Source organism: Mercenaria mercenaria, chromosome 13 (genome assembly GCF_021730395.1).
Source record: "Mercenaria mercenaria strain notata chromosome 13, MADL_Memer_1, whole genome shotgun sequence".
NCBI lineage: Eukaryota > Metazoa > Mollusca > Bivalvia > Venerida > Veneridae > Mercenaria > Mercenaria mercenaria.
This window is the reverse complement of record NC_069373.1, coordinates 37230129-37243301: the sequence shown is the minus strand read 5'-3', so window position 1 is coordinate 37243301 and position 13173 is coordinate 37230129. Positions and strand designations below refer to the sequence as shown.

The 13173-nt window shown below is 36.6% G+C and overlaps 1 protein-coding gene across 3 annotated transcripts in view; it reads left to right on the top strand.

The window, feature by feature from the left end:
• The window catches only part of LOC123528789 (uncharacterized), a 50437-nt gene that overhangs the window by 13714 nt on the left and 23550 nt on the right, over positions 1-13173 (top strand). The gene's annotated exons all lie outside the window — the stretch shown is intronic.

Below are 13173 nucleotides of genomic sequence, written 5' to 3'. Positions count from 1 at the left end.
TGAAGGGATTTTAATATTACTTGGCATAAATGTTCCCCATGATGAGACGACGTGTCATGCGCAAAACCCGGACCCCTAGCTCAAAGGTCAAGGTCACAGTTGGAGGTCAAAGGTCAACAGGGCTTTTTTCCTGTCCGGTCCATAACTCTCCCATCCATGAAGAGATTTTAATATTACTTGGCACAAATGTTCCCCATGAGAAGACGACGTGTCATGCGCAAAACCTAGACACCTAGCTTAAAGGTCAAGGTCACAATTTGAGGTCAAAGGTCAACAAGGCTTTTTTCCTGTCCGGTCCATAACTCTCCCATCTATGAAGGGATTTTAATATTACTTGGCACAAATGTACCTCATAATAAGACGATGTGTCATGCACAACTTTCAAACCCCTAGCTCAAAGGTCAAGGTCACACTTAGCAGTCAAATGTTAACATAGCATGAACAGGGTCTGTTTCGTGTCCGGTCCATAACTCTGACATTCATTAAGGAATTTTAATATCACTTAGCACAAGTGTTCCCCATGATGAGATGACGTGTCGTGCGCAAATCCCAGACCCCTAGCTCAAAGGTCAAGGTCACAATTGGGGGTCAAAGGTCAATAAGGTTTTTTCCCTGTCCGATCCAGAACTCTGTCATCCATCAAGGGATTACAATATTACTTGGCATAAATGTTTCCCATGATGAGACGACGTGTCATGCGCAACACCCAGTACCCTAGCTTAAAGGTCAAGGTCACACTTTGAGATCAAAGGTCAAGAGGATTTTTTTCCTGTCCGGTCTATAACTTTGTCATGCAAAGCAGGATTTAGATATCAGTTGGCACAAATATTCCCTTGGATGAGACAACATGTCATGTGCAAGAACCAGGTCCCTAGGTCTAAGGTCAAGGTCATATTTAGAGGTCAAAGGTCAAATTCAAGAATGACTTTGTACGGAACATTTCTTCTTCATGCATGGAGGGATTTTGATGTAACTTGGACCAAATGTTCACCACCATGAGGCACCCTTGTTTTTAGAATTACGTCCCTTTGTTGTTACTATAAATAGATTTTATTGTAACTTTTTTATTACTGGCGGTAGAGAAAAATCGAGACCACTTTTCTGTGGTACAGCATGCATGTTACATCCAATTGTTAGGTGTATTTTGACCTATCTCTACCTGGTAAAGAGTTTCTTGTGGACTTATATTATATAGATTTTTTTTTTTTTTTTTTTTTATCCCCCCACCAAAGGTGAAGGGGATATTAGAAATGCTCTCCGTCCGTCCATCCGTCCGTCCGTGCGTCCGCAACGATATTTGTCCGGAGCATAACTCCAAAAGTACTGGAGGGATTTTCTTCAAACTTCATACACTGATAGAACACATTGGGAGGAAGTGCAGTGTGCAAGAACAATAACTCTACCTTGCCTATTTTTTGAGTTATTCCCCTTTATCTTATTTTCTTAAAAAAATTTGTCCGGAGCATAACTCCAAAAGTACTGGAGGGATTTTCTTCAAACTTCATACACTGATAGAACACATTGGGAGGAAGTGCAGTGTGCAAGAACAATAACTCTACCTTGCCTATTTTTTGAGTTATTCCCCTTTATCATATTTTCTTAAAACATTTTGTCAGGAGCATAACCCCAAAAGTACTGGAGGGATTTTCTTCAAACTTCATACACTGATAGAACACATTGGGAGGAAGTGCAGTGTGCAAGAACAATAACTCTACCTTGCCTATTTTTTGAGTTATTCCCCTTTATCATATTTTCTTAAAGAACTTTGTCCGGAGCATATCTTCTTCATGCATGGAGGGATTTTGATATATCTTGGCACAAATGTTTACCACCACGATGCGGAGTGTCATACGCAAGAACTAGGTCCCTAGGTCTAAGGTCAAGGTCACACTTAGAGGTCAAAGGATACAAGAATAAAAACCTTGTCCGGAGCATTTCTTCTTCATGCATTGAGGGATTTTGATATAACTTGGCACAAATGTTTACCACCACGAGACGGAGTGTCGTGCGCAAAGATCCAGGTCACTAGGCCTAAGGTCAAGGTCACAGAGGCCAAAGGTCAGATACAAGAATGACTTTGTCCGAAGCATTTCTTCTTCATGCATGGAGGGATTTTGATGCAACTTGGCACCATCATGAGATGAAGTGTCATGCGCAGTTCCCTTCTTTAGAATTACTTCCCTTTGTTGTTACTTTAAATAGCTTTTATTGTACTTTTTCATTACTAGTCGTAGGGAAAAATCGAGACCACTTTTCTGTAGTACAGCAAACATGCTAAATCCAATTTTGAGGTGTATTTTGACCAGTCTCTTCCTGATAAAGATTTTTGTGTGGACTTGCAATTTTTTTTTTTTTTTTTTTTTTTTTTTTTTTTTATAAAGATTAACTTCCCTTAGTTGTTACTATAAATAACTTATATTGTAACATTTTTATAATTGACCCTAGGGAAAAAACAAGACCACTTTTCTGTGGTACAGCATAGATGTTACTCTCCAGTTTTAGGTGTATTTTATTAATTTTATTATATAAAGGTATCTCTACCTAGTAAGGAGTTTTTTTGTGGACTTTAAAAAACAAAAGACTTACAATGATTACTAAACAACCACAAAATTAACATTCCATTTGCAAATACAGCTGCTAGAGTAAAGAAATTTGCTTTGACGGGCATATATTGTGACATTCTGGCACTCTTGTTCCCTGTTAGCTTTCCATTCCTTCTTTTTACAGTAGCCATATAGAAAAACATCATAGTTATACTCTTCATGAAAATTAATAAAATTTAGCAGTAAACCACCTCACTACTGACTTATTCTTTCTTCCACATCTTAAAACCCCTGATGCGGACCACATCCTTCAATTATGATATGCCCGGTGGGGGGATTAGCCATGTCTGACATGGCTCTTGTTAAAGATTAATTTCCCTTTGTTGTTACTATAAATAACTTACATGATAACATTTTTATAATCAGCCAAAAAAATTCAATATGAAAACAACTATAGGTTTTTATTAGCTCACCTGAGCACAAAGTGCTCAGGGTGAGGTATTGTGATCGCTCACCGTCCGGCGTCCGTCCGTCCGTCCGTCCGTCCGTCCGTCCGTCTGTCCGTCCGTCCGTCCGTCCGTCGTCCGTCCACACTTTCCTTTAAACAACATCTCCTCCTAAACCAACAGGCCAATTTTGATGAAACTTCACAGGGATGTTCCTTGGATGGTCTTCTTTAAAAATTGTTCAAAGAATTGAATTCCATACAGAATTCTGGTTGCCATGGCAACCAAAAGGAAAAACTTTGAAAATTTTCTTGTCCAAAACCGCAAGGCGTAGAGCCTCTATATTTGGCATGTAACATCATCTAATGGTTCTCTATGAAGTTTGTTCAAATTATGCCCCTGAGGTGAAAAGAGGCCCCGCCCCGGGGGTCCCAAATTTTACATAGACATATAGGAAAAAAAAATGAAAAATCTTCTTGTCTGAAACCACAAGACCTAGGCCTTTGATATTTGGTATGTAGCATTGCCTTGTGGTCCTCTACCAAGAGTGTTCAAATTATGTCCCTGGGGTGAAAAGAGGCCCTGCCCCGGGGGTCCCAAGTTTTACATAGTCTTATATAGGAAGAAATTTTAAAAATCTTCTTGTGTGAAACTGCACGGCCTAGGCTTTTGATATTTGGTATGTTGCGTTGCCTAGTGGTCCTCTACCAAGATTATTCAAATTATGCCCTGAGTTGAAAAGAGGCCCCACCCAGGGTGTCCCAAGTTTTACATAGACTTATATAGGAAAAAACTTTAAAAATCTTCTTGTCTGAAATCACAAGACCTAGGCCTTTGATATTTGGTACGTAGCATTGCCTTGTGGTCCTCTACCAAGATTGTTCAAATTATGCCCCTGGGGTGAAAAGAGGCCCTGCCCTAGGGGTCTCAAGTTTTACATAGACTTATATAGGAATTAAAAAAACAATCATTTGTTTTTGCAATTATATTTAGTTTTATTTTGTTATGATTCCATTAAATACCATATTTTCTTTTTTTCTAGGTTTACATGAATTATATCAAGAATTATATTCCAACAAACTATAAACTATAAATATTTGTATTATTGATAGTGACGAGTGAAAAACTTGTGGATCAATAGTGTGTGACATAATAATAGTGTAGATATAGTGTGGATTTTATAGTGAAGTGTGGATTTTGTAGTGATATACTAGTAGGAGATGCCTAGAGGGAAGAACTGGAGAAGAGCACAGGCAAGGAAGGCAGTGATTCAGAGGAATGATGCAGAAAATGGGCGCCTGGTTAACTCAGATGGGGGTGGAGCCCGCCCCATTAGTCCTTTATTTGATAAAGGACCATCTGAGTGCATTGATAATGAGCCGGAATTTCTGATTGATATTGAGATTGATAATGAGCCTGAAATTCAGATTGATAATGAGACTTGTACTGAGCCTGAAATTCAGATTGATAATGAGACTGGTACTGAGCCTGAAATTCAGATTGATAATGAGACTGGTACTGAGCCTGAAATTACCTGAGCACAAAGTGCTCAGGGTGAGGTATTGTGATCGCTCACCGTCCGGCGTCCGTCCGTCCGTCCGTCGTCCGTCCACACTTTCCTTTAAACAACATCTCCTCCTAAACCAACAGGCCAATTTTGATGAAACTTCACAGGGATGTTCCTTGGATGGTCTTCTTTAAAAATTGTTCAAAGAATTGAATTTCATACAGAATTCTGGTTGCCATGGCAACCAAAAGGAAAAACTTTGAAAATTTTCTTGTCCAAAACCGCAAGGCGTAGAGCCTCTATATTTGGCATGTAACATCATCTAATGGTTCTCTATGAAATTTATTCAAATTATGCCCCTGAGGTGAAAAGAGGCCCTGCCCCGGGGGTCCCAAATTTTACATAGACATATAGGAAAGATTTTTTAAAAATCTTCTTGTCTGAAACCACAAGACCTAGGCCTTTGATATTTGGTATGTAGCATTGCCTTGTGGTCCTCTACCAAGAGTGTTCAAATTATGTCCCTGGGGTGAAAAGAGGCCCTGCCCCGGGGGTCCCAAGTTTTACATAGTCTTATATAGGAAGAAATTTTAAAAATCTTCTTGTGTGAAACTGCACGGCCTAGGCTTTTGATATTTGGTATGTTGCGTTGCCTAGTGGTCCTCTACCAAGATTATTCAAATTATGCCCCTGAGTTGAAAAGAGGCCCCACCCAGGGTGTCCCAAGTTTTACATAGACTTATATAGGAAAAAACTTTAAAAATCTTCTTGTCTGAAATCACAAGACCTAGGCCTTTGATATTTGGTACGTAGCATTGCCTTGTGGTCCTCTACCAAGATTGTTCAAATTATGCCCCTGGGGTGAAAAGAGGCCCTGCCCTAGGGGTCTCAAGTTTTACATAGACTTATATAGGAATTAAAAAAAAAATCATTTGTTTTTGCAATTATATTTAGTTTTATTTTGTTATGATTACATTAAATACCATATTTTCTTTTTTTCTAGGTTTACATGAATTATATCAAGAATTATATTCCAACAAACTATAAACTATAAATATTTGTATTATTGATAGTGACGAGTGAAAAACTTGTGGATCAATAGTGTGTGACATAATAATAGTGTAGATATAGTGTGGATTTTATAGTGAAGTGTGGATTTTGTAGTGATATACTAGTAGGAGATGCCTAGAGGGAAGAACTGGAGAAGAGCACAGGCAAGGAAGGCAGTGATTCAGAGGAATGATGCAGAAAATGGGCGCCTGGTTAACTCAGATGGGGGTGGAGCCCGCCCCATTAGTCCTTTATTTGATAAAGGACCATCTGAGTGCATTGATAATGAGCTGGAATTTCTGATTGATATTGAGATTGATAATGAGCCTGAAATTCAGATTGATAATGAGACTTGTACTGAGCCTGAAATTCAGATTGATAATGAGACTGGTACTGAGCCAGAAATTCAGATTGATAATGAGACTGGTACTGAGCCTGAAATTCAGATTGATAATGAGACTTGTACTGAGCCTGAAATTTGTTCACTGAATAGAGTTGAAAATGTGCATAAAATTTTACAAGATCGTGTCATTATGACCGTAGAAAATGTTGCATCAGTGAATAAAAATAAAGCTATGTATTATGCTTATCCTGTTAAATCTATGAATGAAAGTAGTAGGTCAGTAATATTTGGTTCCTACCATCAAGGTGATGTCAGATTTTCTATTGATTCAAGAGGAAGTCAGTGTACTATTAACTCATTGTGTGCTTTAATTTATGCAAAGTATTCTAATTTTTCATCAAGAGAATTATTAGATGATGTGCTTAATACAGGTGATCAGATATATAAACATGTTTTAAACACCTTGAAAGGTCTTGGAAAATTTAGACACAGATTGTTGAGTCTTGACGAAATTCCAGATAAAGTAAACGTTCTATCAAGGCTTGTTTGTGTTGAAAAGGCAGACATTATATCAGGAGTTGCTGTTGAACAGTTTGGCAGTTCTGCTTTACCTTCTTTACACCAGTCATTACATACAGCATTTCAAAATTTTACACATGCTTTGGTGATGATTGGAGCAATTTGTTCAGCAGTTTTTGTCAAAGATGACTTGTTCTGGCTTTTTGATTCTCATTCACATGGTAAAGATGGGTTGTCTAGTCCTGATGGTAAATGTGTGTTGATGTCATTTATCTGCCTAGATGATCTTGTTACCTTTATGTATGCTATGTATAGCAGCATGAGGATTGATCTGTCTTGTCAGTATGAAATATTGCCGTTGCAGTTAGCTGTCTCAGGTGGTGAAAGTAGTAATGCCTCAGACCTATTAGCAAAATACTTTGAAGATCAAGAGATAAGAAGAGATCATAAAATGAGTAAGCAAAAAAGCAGTCTTATGCAGAACTTGGGGGAACAAGAAGATTGGATTGTTGTAAGACATAAAAAGAAAGATAGAAAAGAGTACTTTAAGAAATTTAAACAAGGTAAACGAACTAATCCTGAGTTTAAGGAAAAGGAAAAAGAAATGCAGAAAAGTTCAAAACGAAAAGCAAGAGCTGATGTAGATTATGCAAACAAAGAAAGAGAATCAAAACAAAAAGCTAGAGTTGATGTAGAATTCAAAAATAAGGAAAAAGCAATGCAGAAAGTTTCAAAACAAAAGGCTAGAGCCAACATAGATTTCAAAAGTAAAGAGAAAGACATGCAGAAAAGTTCAAAACAAAAAGCTAGAGCCAACATAGACTTCAAAGGTAAAGAAAAAGAAATGCAGAAAAGTTCAAAACAAAAAGCTAGAGCCAACATAGACTTCAAAGGTAAAGAAAAAGAAATGCAGAAAAGTTCAAAACAAAAAGCTAGAGCCAACATAGACTTCAAAGGTAAAGAAAAAGAAATGCAGAAAAGTTCAAAACAAAAAGCTAGAGCCAACATCGACTTCAAAGGTAAAGAAAAAGAAATGCAGAAAAGTTCAAAACAAAAAGCTAGAGCCAACATAGACTTCAAAGGTAAAGAAAAAGAAATGCAGAAAAGTTCAAAACAAAAAGCTAGAGCCAACATAGACTTCAAAGGTAAAGAAAAAGAAATGCAGAAAAGTTCAAAACAAAAAGCTAGAGCCAACATAGATTTCAAAGGTAAAGAAAAAGAAATGCAGAAAAGTTCAAAACAGAAAGCTAGAGCCAACATAGAGTTCAAAGGTAAAGAAAAAGAAATGCAGAAAACTTCAAAACGAAAAGCAAGAGCTGATGAAGAGTTTAGAAGTAAGGAAATCCTTGTTCAAAGAACCTCAAAAAGAAGTGCTCGAATGAAACCTTATGTGTTAGAAAGAGAAAGGATAACAAAACTAATATCTCGTTCACATGCTAGGACAAAAGAAAGATACTTACTTAATGATAAGACCAGAAAAGCTGAAAAGCGAAAGAAGCCTGATTTTAGGCAAACTGAGAACATTGCTGCTAAACGAACGAAGCAAGGAAGAGACATTGACAGTTGCATCTCACTATTTCATGAAAGCATAAAGGTTGGACCTCAGTTTGTCTGCACTTGCTGTAAGCAGACCTGGTTTAAGCAAAGTGTTTGCAATATTAGCAACGTTAAAGGTGTTATTGATTCACAGTTTTTGACTGGGACATTGTCTATTGATGGTTTAGAATGGATATGTACAACTTGTAAAACCAGTCTTTTGAACAAAAAAGTTCCAAAGTTATCTGTAAAGAATGGTATGAGCTGGCCTGAAAAACCAAATGAGCTTCATTTGTATCCATTGGAAGAAAGATTAATTTCTTTACGTATACCATTCATGCAGGTCAGAGAGTTGCCAAGAGGTCGTCAGTATTCTGTGAAAGGGAATGTTGTCAATGTTCCTGTTGATATTCAACCTGTTGTGAATGCACTTCCAAGACCATTTGATGAAAATATAACAGTAGCTGTTAAATTGAAAAAGAAATTGTCATACAAATCCTGTGCGTTTTCAGAGAATGTGCGACCATTACGGGTTTTAGTAGCATTGCACTGGCTTAAGAGAAATAGTGACTTCTACAAAAACTCAACAGTGCTAATAGATGAAGAATGGGCTGCACATGTAACAAAAGACTGTGAAGATACAGTGCAAGAATTTTTTTCATCTGATACGACAACACCTGACAGTTTTACAAAAAAAGACAAAAATTTTATTTCTACTTTTCAAGGTGAAAGTCTAGAAAATTCCATTTATGATTCAGATGCAGAAGAAAACCCACAAGAAAATGTAGGAAACATAGACACTCTTCTTGATGATGCAGATCTTGAGAATAGAAACAACACATTTACCTTTGCTCCAGGAGAAGGTCAGCGACCTCTTAGTATATATCAAGATACAGATTCAGAATTTTTATGTTTCCCTACCATATTTTGTGGACAAAGGAGAACTGACAATGCAGAAAGATTAATCCCTGTCAGCTATAGTGATATTGCTAAATGGGAACTGAGAAGCAGTGATAGACGAGCAGCCAATAGTGTACCAAATATATTTTTTAAATTGAAAAAAATTCAAATGAAGCAACTAAATGACAAAGTTAATCTTGCTGTTAGAAGAGGTAATTTTGAGAAGAAAAAATTGACAGCAGTTCAGGCTAGAAATTCAGACTACATGAAAGACATGGTACAAAAAGATGAAGGATATTACATTTTCAAACAGCTTAGAAATTCTCCGTCATATTTAGAAACAAAGAAAAAAGATATTTTTGCAATGATACGACAGCTTGGTTTGCCAACTTGGTTCATGTCACTTTCATCTGCAGATACAAGATGGACAGATTTATTGAATATGTTATCAAATCTTAATGATGGCACTGAATATTCTGAAGAGCAGATAAACAATTTGACATGGGAACAGAAAATAAAGCTGATTCAAAAAGACCCTGTAACATGTTCTCGATATTTTGAGCATAGGGTTCAGCAATTTATAAAAATTGTTTTGAAAAGTTCTCACAACTGCCTTGGTTGTATGACAGACTATTTCTATCGAGTTGAATTTCAACAGAGAGGTTCTCCACATATTCATATGATAGTTTGGGTGGAAGATGCTCCTAAATATAACAGTTGTTCCAATGAAGAAATAACTGCATATGTTGACCAGTATTTGAAATGCTGTTCAGATGAAGTACATTTACAAGATTTAATTCAATTACAAATTCATAAACATTCAAGGACCTGTCACAAAAAGGAAGATAAAATTTGTCGATTTGGTTACCCACTTCCACCATTAAATCGGACAATGGTTCTAGAGCCACTTGAGTCAGATGTTGACAAGTACAAGAAAATGTACAAAAAGATACAAGAGAAAATGAATTCTGAAAAAGATGGATTAGATATGTCATATGAACAGTTTTTAACTGATTTTTTGGAAATGACAGAGGAAGACTATATTAAGTGCATACGAAGTTCTTTGAAAGCATCTAAAGTATTTCTAGAAAGGACACCTAAAGATATTCGTGTAAACTTGTACAACGAGGCAGTCTTAAGAGCCTGGAAAGCAAACATTGATATTCAATTTGTATTAGACCCATATGCATGTGCAATGTACATTGTATCTTATATTAGTAAATCACAGCGGGGAATGAGTACATTATTACATGCTGCTGCAAAGGAGGCCAGAAATGGAAATTTTGATATAAAGAGACAGGTTAGACACATTGGAAATGTATTTTCAAATAGTGTTGAGGTTAGTGCCAAGAAGCAGCTTACTTAGTACTTCAAATGTCTTTGACTAGGAGTACAAGAGATGTAGTGTTTATTAACACTTCACAACCAAATCAGCGAATACAGGTTCTCAAGACAAAAAGTGTACTGGACGAGTTGCCAGATTCTTCAACAGATATTGTAGCTGACAATATCATCAAAAGGTATTCAAGAAGACCAAAATGCCTCGAAAACTGGTGTCTTGCTGATTATGTATCACAGTTAGAAATTGTCTATCCAAATGATGATGATACTCCTCCTGCTGACCAAGATGTGAATGACGATGATAACATGGTTGAACATGAAGTATTCAGTGATGACCAAACTCTCTTGGTACTGAAAAATGGTATCAAAATTAGAAAGAGACAAAACCACAAAGTTATACGTTATGTTCGATTTAATCTCAAATCAGATGAAGATAATCATTTTCGAGAAAAACTTCTTTTGTTTCTGTCATGGAGAAATGAAACGACAGATTTGATAGCCAATTATGAAACGTACAAGGAGCATTATGAAGCAAAAAAGCATCAAATTGACAGCAAGTGCAAACTGTATGAACACCATGTTGAGGAGCTAGAAATGGCACGGGAAGCTGCAGAAAATGACTTTGATGCGTATGATGAAATAGCGCCAGAAACACAACAAGTTGAAGCAGAAACAGCTGAGGAAGAGTCAGTTGAATCTGAGACATTTGTTTATTTTAATCCTGATAGAGCTATTGAGCAGAGAGAATATGATATTGGTATTGAACTAGGAAGCTGTACTTCATCTGCTACTATTGATGTAAATGAAATGTGTTGCCAGATGAACACTACAGAGAACTTCTGAGATGTTTGAATACAAAACAAAGACACTTCTTCAACCATGTTATACATTGGGTAAAAACAAAAGATGCGCCATTGTATGCTTTTTTGACTGGAGGAGCAGGTGTTGGTAAAAGTGTTGTAATCAAGGCTTTGTATCAGACCTTGTACAGGTATTTTAATCTCAGAGAAGGTGAAAATGCAGATGAGAAAAGAGTACTGTTGTGTGCATATACTGGTAAAGCAGCTTATAACATCAATGGTTCAACAATATCAACAGCTTTTCTTCAAAAATTCAAGCAAAAGGAGCAAACTTTAAATTGTGACAAGCTCAACACCTTTAGGTCAAAGTATAGAAACCTTTCAGTTGTCATTATAGATGAGATATCAATGGTTAGCAATTCAATGCTAAAGTTTATTGACCAAAGACTTCAAGAACTGACAGGCACAAGAATACCTTTTGGTGGAAAAAGCATCATAGCTGTAGGTGACTTGTACCAGTTAAAGCCAGTGGCAGGATCTTGGATATTTCAAGACCTTACACATGATGCATCTGCTTTAGCATCTAACTTGTGGCAAGATCACTTTTCTATGTTTGAGTTGACTGAGATCATGCGACAAAAGAATGACAATAAATTTGCAGAGCTGTTAAACAGGTTACGACACAATAAAATGACAGACCATGACAAAGAACAGATCCAACAATGTCAGGTTGATCCAAACTCAGTAACATACCCACAGAATGCACCCCATATATTTGCAGAAAATTGCTTTATGCAAGCATTTAATGACAAAATCATCAATAACATTAATTCTCAAAAAGTTGAAATTTCTTGTCATGACTCAGTAGTAGGAGCAAACATATCACAGGATAGACAAAATGATATTTTGAAAAGATTACCAAGAGATGCCTGTAGTACAATGGGTTTGCACTACTCTTTGACAGTAGTGGTTGGCATGTTATACGACTTGACTGTTAATATTGACACAGAAGATGGGCTAACTAATGGTGCCTCTTGTGTAGTTAAAGATATAGAGTACAAGCAAGCTGAAACAAATAGACCCAGTATTATATGGGTAAAGTTTGATGACCCACGAATAGGCAATGAAAGACGAAAAAAATATCACAGTAGAGGCTTTTATCATCACTTAATTGATGACAGTTGGACTCCCATATTTGACATAGAGCGAACATTTCCACTGAGACAAAATACAATTCAGAGAATACAGTTTCCATTACAACCGTCTGCAGGTAGAACTGTTCACAGAGCTCAGGGAACCACTCTTGACCAAGTTGTTATAGATTTGTCACAACGTAAACTAAGAAAAAATCCACATATCCATTATGTAGCCTTAAGCAGAGTGAGGTCTATTAAAAATCTCCATATTTTGAACTTCAATGAACAGGCATTATCTTTGGATGAGCGTGTAGAAGTAGAAATGGAAAGACTTTGTTCTGAAGCAAATATTCAACTCTGTTATGTCCCACTTGACACAGTCAATTCTGATGAACATTTTAAAATAGTCTATAACAATTGTAGATCATTGCACAGACATTTTGAAGATGTAGCTGTAGAGCAGAATATCTTGTCAGCACATGTGATTGGAGTTGCTGAAACAAGATTAGTCCAAAGAGATGAAAATTCAGACTATTCAATTAATGGGTTTCAGCTAATTAGAAATGACCAAAACCAAACAAAACATAACATCAGACCGTCTCATGATTTAGCCGTGTATGTTAAAAATGATATCACAGTTTCTAAATGCCATTGCTATAGTACAACGAATTTTGAGTGGATAGTCGTAGATGTAAAACATATGCTAATGCAAATGCAAATTGTGATTATGTACAAATCACCCGGTCTTTCTTTTCATAGTCTTGTTTCAACTATTGAAAAACAGCTTTTTAAGCACCTGGACTCGGATAAACCGTTAGTTATCATGGGAGATTTCAATATAGATGTTTCACAAAATGACAGTCTAAAACAATTTATGAACGAAAGATTATGTTGCCAACAAATGATGCATGAACCAACAACCGATCACGGGTCAACAATAGATCTGGTATTTGCAAATTGCAGTGGCAGTGTTGGAACTGTAGAAACATACTGGTCAGATCACAAACTTGTTTACTTTTATACATAAAAGGTTTTGCATTATCATTGGAACT